The sequence below is a fragment of the Cyprinus carpio genome, chromosome A13 (assembly GCF_018340385.1).
Source record: "Cyprinus carpio isolate SPL01 chromosome A13, ASM1834038v1, whole genome shotgun sequence".
NCBI lineage: Eukaryota > Metazoa > Chordata > Actinopteri > Cypriniformes > Cyprinidae > Cyprinus > Cyprinus carpio.
The window spans coordinates 30,456,959-30,477,689 of record NC_056584.1 but is presented as its reverse complement, the minus strand read 5'-3'; the positions used below and the strand labels follow the sequence as shown (position 1 = coordinate 30,477,689).

The window sequence follows — 20,731 nt, the reverse complement described above, 5'->3', positions numbered from 1 at the left end:
AAACCTAATTATTATTATTTATTTGACAATATAACACAGATAGCAAAATACACTCGGATCAGTTCCAGTTAAATTATAACCTGCCGGAGACTTACCCCTCAGCTCGGCTCCATCTGCTGCACTTGGGCAGGATGCCTGTGTAGGTACTCACTGCCCAATTCCGGCCCGAATCAAACGTGCCAGATGTGGCAAACATTAACTCGACAACCTGCCACATCCAAGCCAAAATCAGGCCGTCACTAATTTGCACATAGCATTTTAAAAAAAATTATTTACAGCAATGCATTTACAAAACCATGAAATTAAAGAAAAAAACAGCAGTTATACAGTAAGTGTAAATAAAACATTTTAACACATTTTGCCAATTACCCATTTGCATTTACTTATACTTTGGATTGTAAAATTTAACACCATGAGAGAGACCTTGTCTGTGACAACCAGGCAAACTAATACAACCTTCAAACATAAAAAATTATAAAAGTGTTTTGAAAAAAACTGGTAATGGCAGCCGTTGTTTTGGAATTAACCACATTTTGTACTTTGGCAACAATAATCGTAAATCATTATCTAATTGGTTACTACGGACCATTTTTTTTTGAGTAAACCGTGACTATACTGTTTCCTTGGTTGTTCTCTCATTTTTCCAAAAGTCCTTATCAGAATTTGTGGTCGTTGTGTAAACATGTCTTTCAAACAATCGTTAAGCCTAAACCTGACCAGTGATGGTTTTCTAGTTTATACCGGGTTAAGGTCCTATCCCGTCTAGTCATAGTCACAGCTTGTAATGTGGCCAAACAACTCTCGAAACCAACTCTATACACTTGGAAACCAACCAGGGAAACGAGTTATATATTTCCATTTACTTTACATTTGAGTCAGCAGACTGAAAGGTGCCATAAAAATTTATGGACCATTAATTGGAAGCAGGGAACAAAAAAAACTTACAAATGATCATTTTAGCTCGACGCTTTTATCCAAAGCGACTTACCTGCATATAGTCAGTTAGCTTTAAAACGCAGTACACGGTGGGCATACTTGTGATTTGGTTCTTGTAGAAATAATTTATTATATAATTTTATTTTTTATTGGACATTAGCTGTCTTCTTTAGCACCTTCAGAAACCTAAAATGTCTGAAGTGAATCATTATTGACAGAGAGAGAATAACGTTTTTCAATAAATGTCTATGTAGAAACCGAGAGGTTTGAAAATCTGAAATAGAACTCATATTAACATTCATATTTGTAAGTGAAAATTTAACTCACAGCTTCTTGAAAAAGCTGAATTTCTTTCCATTTGAACAACACACACCCGTGTCTCTCCTTTGAATGGAAGGCAATAGTCACAAATGTGTTTGGAATTAAACACATTTTTACTTTTTGCACTTACTTCAGTTTCGCTGCACAACGTCAAGTCGGCCCTCACAAGCTCTCAGATCTGGCAGTAGTTCTAATGGCTCTACTTTGGCTACCATTTTTGCAGTTTTCTGTTGTAAAACTCACTTGTGACTATAACTGTTCGGGGCTTGGTTGTTCCTGAATGAACATTTTCCAACAAAGCCATCTTATACGAAAGTTTTTTTTTATGCAATGTATCAATTTTGTGGTCGTTGTGTAACATGTCTCTCAACATCTGTACCAGAAGCCTAAACCAGCCAGTGATGGTTTGCTAGCCAACATCTTTTAGTATATCTCAGCCGGTCGCTTAAGGTCTTCCCGTCTAGTCATAGTCAGTTCAGCTATCAATGTGCCTAAAACCTCTCGCACTGTAAATGTTTGAATGGATTGCACCTGAGTTTCACTATACAGCGATTTCTAGTAATTATTAACACAATTGTGCATTGAATTGAGCAATGGATAACTATGGGACTATGCTTTACAATAGCATTTTTTTTCTGGGGAATGATAACAGTATGTTAAGTGTAACTATTTAACCAAAAAAAAAAAACGTTTAGTTAATGAAGGATTATGGTATAAATTATGCGCAATAATTATGACATTTATGACATTTGATCATATTTAGCAGTTACAACGCTTAGTATTCCAATAGCGAAATACTTACAAATGAGGACATACATAGGTAATGCCATTGGAAGCTTATTGATGTTTATAAATCACATGTAAACAACAAAAGTAGCTCATAATGATAGGTTTGGCTTTTTAATGTATATTTAGCATTATCAAACACTCGATTTTTAAGCTTTCTTTCTTTTTTTTTTTTTTTTTAAGCTGTATTTAAACGTTCATTAGTACACGTTAAATTAGAATTTAACCCAGGGCTTTTACAAAAAATAAAAAATTATAACAGAGTTATTTAACTCTGGTACAAAAGAAACATATGAAAGTATCGAGGTTGCTATTAATAGAAAACCTGAATTAGAGATGAATCTAGTGTCTTATATACCAAGGATATATACATTTGGTTCAAATTGATTATGCATAAAACACAAATTTCTTTATTGGCAAGTTTTGCTGTTTAAAATGTACCCCTTTTTGTAAACCGGCTCTGCTGCGCTCTATCCATAATAGTGATTGCAATCAACAGAAATACTAATAGCAAAATTTATTTTTAACTTGGAGATCTGAGAGGTTGTGTGCCGACTTCTGTGCAGCGAAACTGAGTAAAGTTCAAAAGAAAACTAAAATGTCTGAATGTCATTTTACACATTTGTAACTAATCATTATTAATGATCATTGTCTGTGTGTGCAATGGAGAGATTCAGCTTTTCACATCAGACTGTGAATGTAAATTTCAACTTACAAAATGAATGTTAATACTTTATGACAAGTTCTCACATTCAGTTATTTTCAACTTCCTCTCGAGTTTAGCTACTGATTTACCTCCATAGGCATCATATATTAGACTCTGCATTGTACCGGTGTTTACCGGCTTGTGAGCGCCTCCCTTAAACTCACTCTTACAACACACTAAACACAAGTTTGGACAATATTTATGTTCTACTATTATCGCTTGTTGGTATGAAGATGTGATTCTTTTTTTTTTTTCATCCAGTCTGACTGATCTGTGCTTTTAAGTGTGCTGCGAAGACGGAACATAGGCGAATTTTCAACGACATGCAGTGGAATTAAGCAGCCGGGTGATCGGAGCGTCGAGGCTGGATCGCTCTGAAATCCAACCCGCGGATTGAGGCCTAAATTCCCGAAGCGGATACATGTACGTGTTTTTTAATGATTTAACAGCCAGAAATTTGGTGAATTATAACTGTTTGTTGCGTTTCAGGTTGTTGGTCTGATAACGCATCCGTTAACCCTACGCAAATAGTGCGATGTTTGTGAAGGCTGGTCATTTGACAAGCAAAACAGGCTAACGCTAGAGCTAACTGGCTTTCAGGACGCAAATTCACACGACATGAATTAAAAAGGAAGGCATTGTTAACAAATCATGTTTAAATCTATGGTATTAAAGAAATTGTTAATATAATTGGTAATAAAACAAACGTTTAGTTGTATTATCAAATGCTTGTTTGAATGTTTTATTTGAGAAACTTAATAAAATAGTTATTAGTTATGTTTTTATATGTGTTCATATGTCTTTTTATATAGGATTGTGGTTTATCAGTTGACATGAGGAAAGAAGATACTGAACCAAGTCAGGACGGGTGAGTCATACAAGTTACACTAATAATATAACGTTACTCAAATCACTGATAATAATATGAAATAGTGTGCGTGCATGTATATGAATTTTGTGTAAATAAAATGTCAATTATAGTGGATAAAAAAAATGTTCCATCATCATTCAGTGTAACTAGATATATTTGTGATTATTCTAAATATATTTCATCATATTTCAAATGATTCAAAACTTCTTGCTGACAAATTAGTAAAACCTAGATAAGTTGAAGGATAAAGGCTAAGATTGGTAAAAATGTACTATAAGGCCTAGTTAGTTTTTGGTTTGTGGGATGTTGTTTTTGATTTTAAAAAGTTATTTTTATTTGTTGATTCTTTTTGTAGATGTGTTTTGCAATATTTTTTTTTTTTTTTTTTTGTTATATTAACTATTGTTACCATGAATGTTTTTCTGTAGATCATGGTAAAAATGTATGATAGTCATGATTTTGCTCAGAAGAATTAACCAGACACATTCTAATAAAAAACTAAACTTTCATTAAACTTTCATTGTTTTGATTGCTTGAAAACCCATTTTGTCTTTGACCCATGTACATGCCCACGACAGTACACTGTCTGTCCATAAAGTATTTGTCCCATTCTTTTTCTCCATATGTATCTTAAAATAAACAATTTGGCTTTTGAATGAATCACATAGATGAAAAGAAGCCACAACATTTGATTTGAAGACCAGAAAGTCAGAACAAAGGTACAACAACGTGAACATAAATTATTGCTATGAATTGTGATCTTTAAGAATTGTAGGTAATGTAGTATTTCACTGGGAATTTAGCAATTAAGCACAGTTGTAAAGTTGAAATAACAGACTTTTGGATTGTACTGAAACATGTGGCATACTAAGCTCATGGTGATCATGTCTCAAATTTAAGTTATAAGTAAAAACAGTGTCTCTGTGTTAGAAATGAATGGGATTTTTACATCAGATTTTCTCTTGTGTATAAAAGTCTTTGAATCTGAGAGAGAGTGAGCAGATGAAAGCATAAAACAGTAGGACATTCAAGGATATGAACATAGGCCAAGCATTGGGGCCACACTGATATCATAACTTAATTTTCACATGCACAGCTCAGAGGAAGGAAAGTAGCTGCCCTTACACAAATAAGGCCTGTTTTCTGTTGTTCGTATCTGTGCATGCAGTGCTTGACAGTTGGACGGGGCTCTTGTGCTCTTATCACCAGCTCGACACACGTTGGGAAGGAAAAATCTCACTGTGGTTGATCTGATTTGACTTGTGGTTTGCATGTGATAGGCAACTGCAGTTCGCCTCTCATCTATGGTTGCTAATCTGTATTAATGAAAGCTAAAGCCCCTGATAATGCCACAAAGCGCATGAAATCCTCCAGAGACCCCTGCAGGCTAGTCTAGCCAGCGTTAGTGGAGGTATTTGCATTGAACCGTCTCTGAAGTGTGCTGGTCTTGTCAGGATCTTGCATCACACCTCAGTACTGTACTGTGACTTGCAAATAAGGGTGAATCATCTGAAGGCCTGTGGGGTGTGTGAAAGCATTCTGTGGTAATTCAGAACAAGCACAGACAGGGCTTAAAGCTATCACAGTGAAGAGCATTGAGAATACACAGTAGGAATGATTTCTTGTATGAAAATTCATGCATTTTTGAAGACTAGAATGCTGTTGCTATATTTGTGGAGTTTAAATGTCAAGAGGTAGTCAGACTCATCTGATGAACTTGGGTCAGAGTTGCTTAGTGAAGTGGAAGTGCATAAGGTTTCTTTTGTAACTTCAAGTTTTTTTTTTTACCTAGTTGTCTTGTTTACAGTCGTCTTACAAACCACTTTCAGATTCTGTTTCTCTTTCTAGTGTGAGATTTGATAGTTAAAGTGTAAGTTGCACATTTTAGAATGTTCAGTTTTATGTTTGAATTTGTGTTGTGTAATGAGACATTCATGTTAGTGCATTTAAAGGGATAGTTAACGCAAAAAAACAAATTCGGTTATTTTCAAATCTGTATGCTTTTATTTATATATATATATATATATATATGTATATAATATATTGATTAACAAATATATATATATATATATATATATATATATATATATATTATATATATATATCTTATATATATATATATAAAATTTTTTTTTTTTTTTTTTTATATATTTGGGTTTCAGTGGAGGGGATGATTATCACTGAACTTGCATTACTATTCAAAAATTTGGGGTCAGTAAGATTGTAATAATATTTCACAATATTGCTGTTTTTGCTGTATTTTCGATCAAATAAATGCCAGTCATAAGAGACTTTTAAAGCGTGAAAATTCTTACTGACCTCAGACTTTTGAACAGATATGTATATTTTGGTTTGTTTCTCACACAAAGAGAAAAATTAGTATGCTATTATGTTAGTAAGCACAGCCTCACATAATGTTGGATATGCACACAAATATGCATGTTTTTTTTCACATTTTCACACATATTAATGCATCTTTTGGGTTAAATTTCAGTGTAGAAATGTGTATTCCAACTTCTTCTCTGGTCCTTCCACATGTGATGACACAACTGTTCAAATCGTTTATCTGTTCTTCCGCAGTTTTGCTGCCGATCGTTTGAGACAGGCCCTCCTCCAGCCCTGAATCAAGCATGACGGAGGTCCAGGCCACAGTTGAGTTCTCTCTGGAGCTCCACAAGTTCTTTAATGTGGATCTCTTCCAAAGAGGGTAAGAACATGTTCTAATACCCTTCTGTTCCACTAATGATCTTATCCCAGAGAAAGAGTCATTCCAGGTCGTGTTGCACATTCAGGTCAAATATTTTCAAGGGTGATCTTACTTGGAAGCCACGACTAAAACAACAAAGAAATAGGGATGAACCGCATTTGAGCAAAGTTTGTTTAGTTTATGTAGAAAAACGGTGGTGAACGATGGAACGTGTTTGTAATAAGATTATTTTCTTATGTAATAAGAAAATTTGGAAGGAAGTTAATAGTGAATGATATTGTTTCACATCCCTTTTTAAGTCAAATTTATTTGAATGGCACTTCTTGGTCTTAGAGTTGGTCTTAATGTTGAACCTAATTGGTAAAGCCTAGTTTGTTCTTGACATCGAAAATAAAGCTGTTTTGTTGAGTAATGCAGAGCACAAAGCTAAAACTTACCTTAGAATCTTGCAGCCTTCAACTCTCATCTCCATTTAGGCACTCCCTATTAGGGATGTAATGATTAACGGCGAGCCAGTTGAAAATCGATTCAAATATGTGATGATTCAAAAACGGTTGAGATGCTAAACAAATCACAATTCATTTAGGGGTAGGAGTTTATATGAATGCATGTCTGAGGGGAAATTACTGTCTTTAGAAAAGTTTAGATGATATTTTTTATTTTCATCTTGCCTCTGTATAATGCATATTAAAGTTCATAAGTGCAGCGCTGCTTCGTTTACAGCAGAAACCAAGGAAACGCTTTAAGCGCCACCTGCTGGCGCTGTTTCATGCAGATATTTTTATGTATAGTTTCACAAAACTGAAGTCAAACCATTCTGTTTTTGCTTCAAAATTTCGAAATTATACAATCTAAAAACTGCTTATGTTGCATGTGTGCAGCATCTTTGTTTGGATCATGGTTAAAATGCAGTGGTTACCTCTATAATTTTAAATGAAAAGAGAACAGACAAAGCCTTATTTTGTTTATATGAAGAGATTTATTTTGTGTTACTTATTTATTTGATTTGGGGCTTGTTTTAAAATTTCTATTTAGTTTTATTTACATGTACATTCTATTTTAATATTGTCATTTAGCAGACGCTTTTATCCAAAATGACTTACAAATGAGAACAATAGAAGCAATCAAAACCAACAAAAGAGCAATGATATGCAAGTGCTATATTAGTATATTATTATTGTTATATTTCAATTTCACAAAGAAATGTGCAGCATTTTGTCCAAGCAATAATAAAAGGACACAGTTAATTCATGATTTGTCTTAAATATCATTTTGTTTAAAAAGAAATCGAGAATCGAATCGAATCTTGAAATCAAAATCGTAAATCGAATCGAATCGTGAGTTGAGGGAATTGTTACATCCCTACTCCCTATGATATCATATTCACTGATATTAATAACATGCCGTGCTCCCTTTCATTCCTGCCATTGCTTGCCGGCATGAGTCTCAGCTTCTCCATCTATATGTGTACTAGCTTTTCTTAGAATTCGTCATTTAAGAGTCTTCTCACGACTATTTTTGTTCAGGCACGTCTTACTTGTCTGGTTGAATGGTTGTGTTTAATGTTGCACAGTTTTATTCTCCATGAGTTGGCTTGCAGAGAGGGACACTTCAAAATACCTTCCTAAGATTTTTTGTTTTTTCCGGCCAAAATGAACCCTAACCCAATTGCCAAATGAGAGTAAATACAACAACCTTACTTGCCAGTTGGCTGTTAACCTAATTATTAATTGCAATATGTACAATATGGTGCAGTATAAAGGTACTGTTGCTTGCTTGGTGTCATTGGCTAAGTCCACTCATTTCAGTATGTGAAGTTGAGAGTTTTTTGTGAAGGAAAAAAGTTCCCCATGCAGATTTTTCACTTGCAGGGCTCGCAAAATCACGTCTCGAGGCTATTGTGTTTTCCAGTCGGGTTACCAAAATGTATCACCACTCCGCCCAACGGGCTACCTTAAATTCAACTCTTCAACAATTCAAAAATTCATTGTGGCTTATTCATCTTTTATTACCTCAGTAAAATGTAAATATAAATGTAAACATTTAGATTTGTTGCACATTTAATGCAGCCTATACATCTAATTGCTTAAAGTAGTAGCATACTTCTCTTGAACAAGCTGTACAATTTGAGGTTTCAGTCATGTCTGTAGCACAAATGGTGCGGGATGGTTGGCTTTGGGTTAGCAGTTTAAACAATTAAGTATGCTTCACTAATGTATAGATCATCTAGACAACCTGAATTCATTTTCATATGTAATATTCATATTACCAGTGAATATCAGAATAAAATTGAGGTTAACTGCAGATAGTGCCAAAAAACTGAAATGACCCAGCATGCTATTCAGGGATTTTCTGAACCTAATCTTGCCTAGTCTTATGCTAAGTTTTGAAACATGGGCATTTCAACACATGAGCTTAATGGCCCATTCTTGTAATGTGATCTCTAGAGGCCGTTGTTCACTATGAAAAGCCACAGTTTTATTCAGCACAGGTAAGTTAAGTTACAATGATATATACAGTTATATTTGCTGGATATCCAAAGCAAAAAAATTGTTATTTATGATAAAATAGATAGTTTAAAGTGATAGTTCACCCAAAGATGACCCATTTGCTTACCGTCTTGTCATTCCAAACTTGTATGATTTTGAAGATATTTTGAAGAATGTTGGTACCCAAACAGTCTCAGTTCCCATTTGCTTCCATTGTATGGATAACAAATATTATATGGTCAGTGAGAACCATAAATGTTTTGATTACCGACATTCTCCAAAATACATGTGAGTAAATGATGACAGAATTTTAATTTTTAGATGAGCTATCCCTATAAGTTTATGTAGCGTCACACTTTCTATGTCGCAATGTAAATGTCTAAAGAGTCCATTTTTCAAAGAAAAGGAAGAAACTCTAGGTTATCGTCAGTGCTCAGTAGGGTTGTTTGGTGTCAACACAGCAGTTTGCAAGCTCAGGTTAAAATTTCCACATCTGCTGACATTGTTGCTGTGGGTCTAACTAAAACAGCGAGTCATTGGGTTTGCTCAGCTGTGCGACAGGAAGCATAACGCAACCGTCATTCTCCTCTTCAGCTCCTACAAGGGGACTGGTTGTTTGTTCCTGTTCTCAGATCTGTGTTCCGGCCAGTCGGTTATATTCTTACCTATCTCCTCGCTTCCACATAAGTGCCTCTGCTCTGTGTGCTTTTGATGTCATGATATTCTTGTCAGAAGGATAATTGCAGCTCTATTTTGGTTGCCCGAACTTCCTCTTTAATTGCAAATGCATGGAAGGATGGAGTGCAGGATATAAACACGAGCTGTGTGGATTTAGCCGTGTTCAGGAGCTTTCTGATGAGCTCGGTGTGTCCGAATTATTCAGCCGAGCCGAGTAGAAATGAGGAACTGAGAGGGTGTGAGATGTATTTGACAGTCACAGTGGCTTCTTCCATTCTAAGAACCACAGAAAGAAGAAAAGCTGTCCAGTTTCTTTAAAAAAAACAATGCAGAAACAATTTAGTTTCAAGAGGTTTGGTTGTGTTATTGGTTCATAAACTGCATTTTTCTGTTGAGTACTGTATCAGTATATTCTGTATTAATATATTCTGAGTCTGACAGTGTTTTCTGCATCACTGAATCTGTGTGGCACGGTAAAAGAAATGAAGCTTTAGCTGAGTTGTAGCCTGAATTCCTTGTATCAGAGAGGAAAAAAACAGGCTAGCTAAATCTTGTAGCTAAAATTTGTTTAGTATGTTTGTTTGTAATATGACTCTACCTTTACAGAAAGCATGTCTTTGAGCTGAGTAGGCTGTGTAACAAGCTTAAATTTGGCATACATTTTTAAAATACTTGTAATGCTTTTCTTGAATTCTTAAGCTGATTATGAACACTCTTTGTTTTCTTGCATGTGATGACAGGTTCTATCAGATCCGGGCCAGTATGAAAGTGCCCCCACGGATCCCGCAGCGGGTGGAAGCCAGTCTGCTGCATCCCATAGGTAAAAAACACTTATCCATCTCAAAATGAACATGTCATGTCGTGTCAACATGCCACAGAAATATAAATCAAGGGACCAAAAAAAAGAGCTGGTATTTAACCCTCACAAAATGCTGCTGATTGTGACTAAATATTATATAAGCTGCTTTATGTTCTTTTGATATTATATGTTTATTTTATTTTTGTCTAAAAATGTCGAGATGATGTTTGAAGCTAAAATTTGTGAAATTTTAGTTTAATAATAATCTAAAAAAAGGTTATTTATTTATAGTTTTAATTTTTCTAATATAAAAATTTATTAATTTAAAGAAAACATTAAGCTGGAAACTTGTTTGCAATGTCAGTCTTAGTTTTTAATGTATGTGTTTTGGATCATTTGTTTGGTCAAATAGATTTTTACTGATACCTCATTCCATTTTGCCATTAATGTGAATGTGCTGAAGCTGTATCACTAAAGACAAATAGAATGTGTCAGCCAGGTAAATTATTAGTTTTACCTCTCCAGAGGTTTCTTCAGGCTGTGTATTTCAAAGGAATGCAGATTATCTTCAGTTATGAGAGATAATCATCTAACTTTCTCACAGATTTAGCCTACAGCTTTCTTAATATTACATCAACATTCAGCTCAGGGCCTACAGTGTTTGACAGTGGGTTGAAAAAATCTTTGCATGCACTTTTATTGATTTTATATAGTTTTGCATGGAAGAGTAGCACATATCTCTGAGCTTTGTAATGCCCTTCTAATATGCATTACCTCACAGGTTCAGATCTGGCTTTCCCAGCATCAGTTCAAGATGATGTGGTCTGCAGCAAAACCTTTCAGATTCTTTATAAAAACGAGGAGATTGTAGTCAACGATGTCCTCGTATTCAAAGTGATGATGCTCCTAGACGTAAAGAAGGTAAGCGAATCCCGAGACTCAAACAACATGCACACTAAGGGTTCAGTGATAAAACCTGCCTCTGTATGCATCACTAGTGATGGTGGTGATGGTATTTTTTCCCCTGCAGGTGGAAGAGTCCTTAAATGAAATGGACTTCCAGATGTCATTGGACCTGTACTTCACCGATGGCGACTTCTCGTATGTAGAAGAATAACTGAATGTTTTTTTTTTTTTTTTTTTTTTTACAGATAATAGTATACCATTTAATAAATATTTTACTGTTGCTCATATTTAGGGTTAGGGATTTGAATAAACAAAAACTATTACCTAAAACAATTGTTTCACATGATTCACATTGTTTGTTTTTGTCTTTGTTCAGGCCCGAGGACCAGAGTTCTCTCCAGAGCATCAGCAGTCGAATGCTGCGTTTGCACTTTAGCCTCCCCAGAGGCATCCATCAGCACGTCAACATCATGTTTGACTACTTCCACCTGTCTGTCATCTCTGCCACTATCCACGCATCACTGGTGGCTCTCCATCAACCTCTAATCAGGTCAGCGGTATACACTTAGAACTGGACCTACCGAACGTTAGTAGTCATTCGAATATGTCACATGTGAAGACAGTAGATTGTGAGTTATATAGAGTTGTGAGATGTGCTTCCCAGGACAGACATAAAAAACACATAAAAAGCCTTTACAGTGAGGGGAAAAAAAAAACCTGTTCAAAAGGTGCAACCTTACCAAAATTGTGCCGTTATTTTAAAAGCAGTAGAAATGTGTTTGTATTTGACTGTCTGTGGTTTGTCCTCTCAGTTTCCCACGACCAGTCAAAAGCACCTGGCTGAATCGGGAATGCTCCGGCACAAAGCAAAGACTCTCTCATCCCAACACTGGAGTCTGTGGTGTTTGGCACCACCTACGTCAAGCAGCTGTCCCCAGATGTAATACAACCACACACACACACTAATATCCTTACTAAACCAATACAGCATCTAATGTGCAAGAAAGATAAAATGTCTAGACGCATAAATATTAGGTATTAATTTCACAGGTTTCATTGACATCAGATGCTCTTTTTTTTTTTTTTAGTTAAATGACTAAAGTGTATTTTTTCATTGTATTCAATTAGTCTAAAATGCTTTGCTGACATTGCATTTGCAAAGCAAAGTACAGAGGCAGTGATTTTCTCATGTAAGTGAGAGCTTTAATTCTGTCCATAAATAGACATCATGTAACTGAAAGGATTGAGTTGTTACTGTAAATGAGATGATGTGATATTTACATTACAGAAATTCCATAGGACCATAGTGAGCACTAGAGTTCACTTTTATATCTTCATTAAATACAAAACCTTTCTCAAATGTAAAAGATTGTATCAATGAGGGGAATTGGTTAGTATCACAGTGCAAAAACTCTTAATGCTCTTGCTGTTCACACACGACGGTTCAGTGATGTATCAAGTACTCTTTCGTGATTTGCAGGGCAAAAACCTTCCTGGTATCGGATCCGTGCCTACAGCATGCCCTTCAGCCTGCACCACGCAGAACAGGTGTGCCAGCTTGTTGCAGTGCATCATCAGGGTCTGTTCTGCTATTTAACCTCCTGACCAATAATCTGCCCGCATCTCAGCGCATAGAGCTAGGTATGTAGTTCGTCAGAGCTGAAAGAATATAAAAAGTCTGGTTTCTGACTGAAATTATTTATTTTAAAACATTTTTTACACTGCACTTCAGTTTTTGACCCTGTATAAAGCATTTTTGAAGCTGATTGTCTTGATGTTTTTGCTTAATTTGCGTTTAAGAGTGTCGTTTTAACCAAACGTACTAAATTATTGTCAATTTTAACCAAACCTACTAATTATTAAAGCCAGTTTAATCACTGAGCTTCAGTATGTGTTCTAAGGGCGAGCAATATACAACTACTGTCCAAAAGGTTCGGGACTGTACAACTTTCCCTGCATTATGTTACTCAGTTTCTCAAGGTCGTCAATAAATTGACTTTCCATAAGCGATGGTAAAGACTACGTTGTTACAAAATAAAATCTATTTTAGAATAATATTGTGAAATCTTTCTATGGAGCGAATAAATCAAAGAATGTATCATTGTTTCCACAGGAAAAATAGTTAGCAGCACAAATGTTTTCGATATAGTTTAACAAAAACAAGTATGAAAATGAATATGCATATTAGAACTGATTTCTGAAGGATCATGTAATTACAATGTTTTACGTTATTTTGATCAAATAAATGCAGGCCTTGGTGAGCATAAGAGAGACTTTAAAAAAAAAACTTTTGAACAGAAGACTATAAGAGAAATTTATGTGGAGAATTTAGGGAGAATATTTAGATCTTATTAGGGGGAGGGAAAAAAATAGTATTATAAATCATTTTCTCACGGAACCCTTGGAAGAACCTTCAGAGATGCTGGTTGAAAATCTGGGGCTAAAGATCAGAATTTTCTTCGGGGTCTTTTGAATTTTTTGCTCCATAATATTTGTATATTTGTGATTTATTTAATTTATTTTTTTTCAAATTATATGTGATTATATTTTATACATTTATTACATTAATGTTCATATCTATATATTTTTCATAATAGGTACATTTTTTCATATTTTCTTCCCCTACTGTCACAATATATGTATATATCTGTTTGACTTACATAAATGCATTGGATCGTTTGCTTTCACATATTAATATATATTTTAATATCATCAGAGCCCATCAGATCACTGAATACTCACTCACACTAATCCACTCAATCACTGGAATAACTTTTTAGAGACTTTTGAAGACCTGCTGTTATTTACCTGCATATTGTATGCCTCGTTCTTATGTGTGTATCAGCATGCGGATGCTTTTATACTCTCCCGTTTTTGTGTGTTTGGACCTCAGAACTAGCCTTTAATACGACTTTCCCTCCAGACCGTTCACTGTAGCCCTCACTTACTCATTCAAAGCTAAACTACTCACCCCTTGCTGCTTCTGACAGTGACTGAACTTGCATGTATCTGAGGGTTTCATTTTGAGCTCAAACAGCTAAAGGTGAGAGTGAAAGTTTTAAACGTGCCTATATGTGCAATCCCACCACTAGCCAAGCCCAGCATGCAGGTCCCTTTAATGAACGAGTTCTCAGAAGACCTTACCCTCGAGGCCAAAGCCACGTCTACATAGGTATGTCCCTTTCAAAACCGACCCTCAAAATCGCTCCACATACCTCTTGCCTTTCATTCGTGTCTTTTTTTTAGCTCTCTTTCTTTCTTTCGTTTCCCCTTAACGTTTGTCAAATGGCAAGTGTCCTTCAGTGAGGGAGCTTTTAGATCAACTTAGTCCCCTTTCCTTTAGTAGAATCTCAGATCTCAGCTGACGTGGGATCAGTCTTATAGCTTGAAATTTGTTGGTATTCTCTGTCCTCTGACTCCTACTTCTGTGCTGTTGATCCTCTAGATCCCTCTCATGTGCTGTCAATCACAGGCTCTTCAGACAGACCCTTCTCTCTTATTCACTTCATACTGCTGCTGTAGGAACAATATTTGAACTGCTCTTTTCTTTTCTTTTATTAGAGGAACTTGATGTGGAGGCCCGACTTAATGAGCTTTGTGAGCAAGTCAAGGTATGTCATAGTTTAAAATCATTTCATGCAAAAGAAATGGAAAAATACAGAGCAGGATGTGTCCCAAACAAGTCAAGACAAACTTTTATTAGAGGGTCTTGTTACCATCTGGCAACATCTGTTAAGCGCGGGATTTGTTATATTTTACAGTTTTTGAAGCAATGATGGTAAACATGCTCATATTAAAGTTTTTATCCAAAAAGTTTGGAAAGTGAATCATCCAATAAGAGTTTTTATCACTTATTTCTTTTATAAACATGTTTACTTTTACATATTTTCTAAAGAAGTGTTTTAAGAAAAATATTTTTTTACACATTTATTTTACCTGAAGTATTACAACAATCTAAAGTGTGTGTTGTACGTGATTCCAAACTTATCATGAAGTTATTGTGACTAATGAGTTTTGATTATGAATCCATAATTTTTTTTAAATGGTGATTCACTGAATTATTCAAAAAAAGTCTACAGTTTAAGTACCAACAACTTGGTTTATTTAATTTACAAAGAATTTAACTTAATAATAACTTGAAAATAAAATACTTTGCAGGCTATACCATTATTGTAATATAAAAATTGAAAGTGACTTGAGTGTTAGCCAAGTATGGTGTCCCGTAGTGAACATACACTAGAGCAGTGGGCAGCCATTGTCTGCTGCAGCGTCCAGGGAGCAGCTGGGGGTTTGGTATGCCTTGCTCAAGGGTCTCACCTCAGTTGTGGTATTGAGGGTGGAAGAGCATGCTGGTCATTCACTCCCCCCCACCTACAATCCCTGCCAGTAGCGGGACTCGAACCCCCCACACACCTTTGGGTTACAAGTCAGGCTCTCTAACCATTAGGCCACGACTGCCTTTAAACCACAAGTTAAAGTCAGACCTTCCCACTGCTGTTGTGAAGAAAGTAAAAGTCATGACATCAGAGTAGAAAATGTGTCAAGCTTGTGGTGTGAAAAAGGCATTACATTCTGAACATTTTGTAATGCAAAGATGCATGCAAATTAATGCTGCATAGTTGTTGTTGTGCTTGGCTTGGCTGGCACATCATGAGGGTGTACTGCACTCTTCTATATATATGGCTCTTTGTGTATGTGATCTTGCAGCAGAGGGCAGAGAGCCCAGATGAGTTGGCTGCAACTGGTGAACATGAATTTGGCGCAGCTGTGCTCTCTGCTCATGGCATTGTGGGGGAATTTCCTAGAAGTGGTGTCCCCTGAATGAGCGTGTCTCTGAGCATGTGTTGGCCCCCAGGAGCACCATAACATTACGGGTGAGCTCTGAGATTTCTTCTACCATTGCATATTGTACTTGGCATACTTTCATTGGAGCAGCACGTGAGCATCAAGCAGGAGCATCGCGTGAGCAGCTCTGTTTTTTGGTGCCGTAATCTATTTTTGGCTTTGCTTGCTCAAGCTCAATTTAGTGACAGCACACTGTTGATAGACAAAACTAAATGTGATTTCACAAAAAGTGCTAAAATGCACAGAATAAGCATGTCTAGTGTGTTTTTTAACATAAAAAATTGGAGTATTTGTCAGAAATTAAAATGAATAATCAAAAATATGGGTAGAAGATTTAACACATTCAAACTTGTGTTTTAATGATCAGTTTGTGAGTTGAAGTATGGTGTACTGTAATATAGGAAATAAGCAGCACGTTCTGATATCAAAATACTGAAACTGAAAAGGACATTATCAGATGCTATTTTTATTGTTTACCATTTTACATGTGAATCCCAGTGTTAACAAACTTTCCAGTTTTATTAACTGACCAACTTCTAAAAACAAATTTATAGTCTCTCTGTAAGAAATGCGTAGCTTTTGGGGTTGTTCCTGTGATGCTGTACACACACTTCCAGTTGTGAATACTCTCACAAGTCTGCAGCTGCAGTAAGGATGAAGTTTTCCACGCAAATCTCAAGCTTGCGGTTGTGAAACAGGGATTACATTCTGACACATTTTGTATGCAAAAAGATGCATGAAATTGATGCTGCATAGTTAGAGGTTTTGTGCAATAGTATACTTTCTGGCTTTATGTGACTGTTGTATTTCTAAATTTTAGGTGCAAAGATTTGCAGGAAGCTTTCTTTTGTCTTGAACCCCAAGACAGAGTGCACTGGGCCTACCAGGAACTGCAGTCCGTCTTAATATATCATTACTGTGATGTAGTTAATTAGCACACAGAAAAGATGTGAATTCTCATTAGAGATTCAAATGAACTACTTTATTTAACAGGCTCACAGTCACCAGCAGATGACCGCAGCTATCAAGAACTCCTCCTACTACTTGTCCTTGCCACCACTTCCTGTTGAATGTTGCAGATCTTGATGGTGATGTGAACTCCCTACAAATAATCTTTGAGGACCAGATATTTGGAATCAGTTACTGAAGGTATGTATAACGACACTTCAGGATTGATAACATGATAACCTTTGATTGCTCATATTAAAAAAATATATATTTTGAAAGTGTTTAATATTTGTGCAAGTTTAAAGTCTGCAATAACCACCTTCTTGCATAGTTTATCTCCAACCTACCTGGCTAGAAGTTTCTAGTAAATCCAAAGACCTTAATTAGCTGGTTCAGGTATGTTTATTAGGGTCAAGCCTAACTCTGCAGGGGGACTTTGGCCCTCTCAGGAGCAGGACTCGACACACCTGAACTGAAAATGTAGTGAGCTAGTTTAGAAAAAGGGACAAGGCCTTTGAAATGTCAAATCTCCTGTTTTGTGCTAGTTCATGCTGACACTTTTAAGATAAACAAGTCGTGGCATAACGGTGTTTGGTTTTTTATGAAAATCTAAAGGTCAAGTCACCCATTATTTCCCTAATCTCATTTCAACAATCTATGTAGTTAAGTGACTAGTCACTTTCAATAAGTCTGATAAATGACTACTTAGCATAGCATATTTTTTATACTCGCGAAGATCGCGATGGTCCATGGCTTGGTCTCCACAACAACAGAAAGTGGCTGTGCGTCCACTTAAAGCAGACAGGTCAAACTCAAAGGAATGTAGTGCTAGTGGATACTGGGCGGAGGCCTTGGTCCGTTACCCAGATAAGCAGGTAAGCGTGTCCCCCTCAACCACGGCTTGGCCTGAAACAAACTGAGCCTCCCCTCAAAATCCCAAAGCCAAATCTATCAGATGAAGAAGAATGCCCAAGACTGAAAATTCAAAGAAGCGGATCAGGCAAAGCTCGAAAAGGACTCAGTGGTCCTCACAGGCTACAAGAACTTGAAGGTTCCTCATAGGTGAACCAACCACCAAGTCCACAGAAGTCGGACACTCAGTGCAATCCGAAAGACGAGCTTGTACTGATGTAGGCAAACTAGACTCCTCCAGTCAAGAATCTGCAACGTACAGTCATTGTGACTCAGAATACTAAAGAACTGCACCCACAAGCGACAGTGAAATGCAACGTCCCTATCAATGAGCGGACAGCTTTTACACATCTTTTGAGTTTGCAGAGCAGGCTAGACCCCAGGCTGTTACTGGAGCAGAAGCCACACGAAGCGCAGCTGCCAGAATTGATTTATCACATCGCCAACCACGCTTCTGGGCGCCGACATCTAGATGGATCAAACCGAGCGACACAGGACCCTACCAGGTGTCGATAAGGTCACCATTCTCTTAACCAGCGCAGCCATTCGGATACAACCGCCATGCATGATTTTTCCCAGAGATCACAAAGACCGATTTCTTCTGAGTTCATTAGTAGAGTTGGGGACAGTGCCAACGTCCACCGGAGCTTTGTGGAGGGCTGTGGTGAGGACGTTGATTTTGTTCCTCAAGCCTCTCCAGGCTCGCCGCCTCAGGAAGGTAATCGAGAGACCGAGCCCAGCTCTGCCAACAAAGCCTAGCCCTCGTTACTCATTCCGTCCTACTTTTTGTTCTGACTAGCCTGGAAGCCGCCCTATAGAGCCGATTCTACAAAGCACCCACCAGAGGAACCATCTCACTCTCAGCCCTGCCTCCAGACGGACCCATTGGTCGTTGAGGAGAGGTCTCAATCCAGAGCGCAAACAGCAAGGCATCCGCGGAGGTCCAGTCTGTCCCCGTCATCCATCAATTAAGCTGCTCGCCTCCACGTCGATGAATGATGGTGGAGGACAGAGGTCACTCAAGACAAAGTCCCACATCATGGTGTCAAGAACAGAGTGCTCATATATTCAGACAGTATATCTGCACGTTAGCCTCGAGTTATCGAGGCTCTCGAGTTTTGGATTCCACAAATCAAGGCCTCCATCAGTCACTGGAGATGAGGGACTCGGGCTACCTCCGGCCCACGCTGTGAGAAACTCATGCCCCTGACAGGCCCACAGGATCTAGGAGACCCGATCTTTCCATGTGCTGCAGTCTCGTCAGGGCCAGATAGCATTGTTTCAGGTAGTGAGCCTCAGACGACGGGCCCAATAGCAGTACATCGGTCAACATCAGCCCGGACCCTGGTGAAGACAAAGAAAGGCTTGTGTGGAGAACTACTTTGGCTCGCTTTTCCAGCACTGATAGATCTGAAGACTCAGCCAACTGGAGGAATGCAGCTGTAACGGCTTGGGGATTTAAGACTAGCCACAACTGATGCTCCTGACAAGTGAGGATGAGGAGGAGGAGGGCAGCAGGCATCATGAGATGATTGTGAGGACCCGTTTACTCCGAGGAGACCGAAGGGCTGGTTCATGTAAATGGACTCCCAGGAAGAGGAAGGAAGGTGTGAGGATGGGGGAGCAGAGGGAACAGACCATACCTTTTTATTGTATCATGGGTTTGGAAACAGTCTTCCCCAGGAAACCCTACATCCCCTCCAGCCGCGCCTGCAGACATTGTGGCCCTCTGGACCGCACCATCCAGCAACGACTGTGCTTGTACGGTACGAGCCGCGTCCCACGAGCTCAGATGACAGCTGTGAGTCCTTTCTTTTTCCCCCTTCCTTTATTTCTTTTGGCAGTTTGCCATGCATGAGAAATCGAAAAAAAACAATTGATCACCATTTGTTTTTGCTGCTGCAAAGACAAGTTTTCACGGATTTGTTTGATGAAGAAAGGTTCAAAAGGGACTGGATTTTTGCAATAGAAACCGTTTTCACATTATTTTTGAACATTATACCAGTATAAATGTTTAAGCAATGTCACTTTTTGATAACTTGAAATGTCATCCTTACTGAAAATAATAATTCCTTGTTAAAAAAAGTATGTATGTTATTCCCAAACAGCAAAAGTCTGTCTTAGTAATTCTATAATCTTTTTATCAAACTTCTTTAATGACTGAAACTGACAATAACTTTTACTTTTCATCTGATTATACAAATACAGTCGTCACTCTGTCCTGTTATATTAATTTTAATGTTAAAACAAAAACAACCATATAGATCTATTTTAGGGATTTGCGTAGCGCTACTCCCCGCAAGGTAATGCCATCTCTTATATATGTTTTGTTGCAGTAATTTACTAATGCAAAATTAACTAATCATTTTTTACAACAATAATAGGCATATAACAATATAATTTAAAAGATATTGCAAATGCTGTTTCACGTTGAGTTTAGGTTGGATTGCTGGTACTACATTAAGACATTTTTTAAAAGTACATTAAAGAGAGCAGCATTAACTAAGCCCGGAGGTTTCATTTTGCATTATGCGTCATACATGACATAGAAACTGCACTATGTAGGTACAACGACCAATAACTTGACAATATGGTTCCTTTTTGTCTCACATTTTGATTGTGTGTTGTTTGAATCTTTAGGTTTGCCCAAGCAAAAGGGACTTTGAAGCAACTAAAGGGTTACCAGGCTTATTCCTGTACAAGTGAGGTGGTAGATCTGGCATCCTCTGTGCCATATTTCAGCATGGATGAGGATGCAACAACTGTGATGAGGGCATACAAATCTAATATAGTGTGTGTACATGTGTCTGTGAGGTAAAGCAGTCCA

At 37.3% G+C, this 20,731-nt stretch overlaps 1 pseudogene; it reads left to right on the top strand.

Moving 5' to 3' along the window:
- The first annotated feature begins 2,971 nt into the window (after positions 1 to 2,971).
- LOC122147325 lies at positions 2,972 to 18,876 on the top strand (annotated as a pseudogene).
- Positions 18,877 to 20,731: the final 1,855 nt, after the last annotated feature.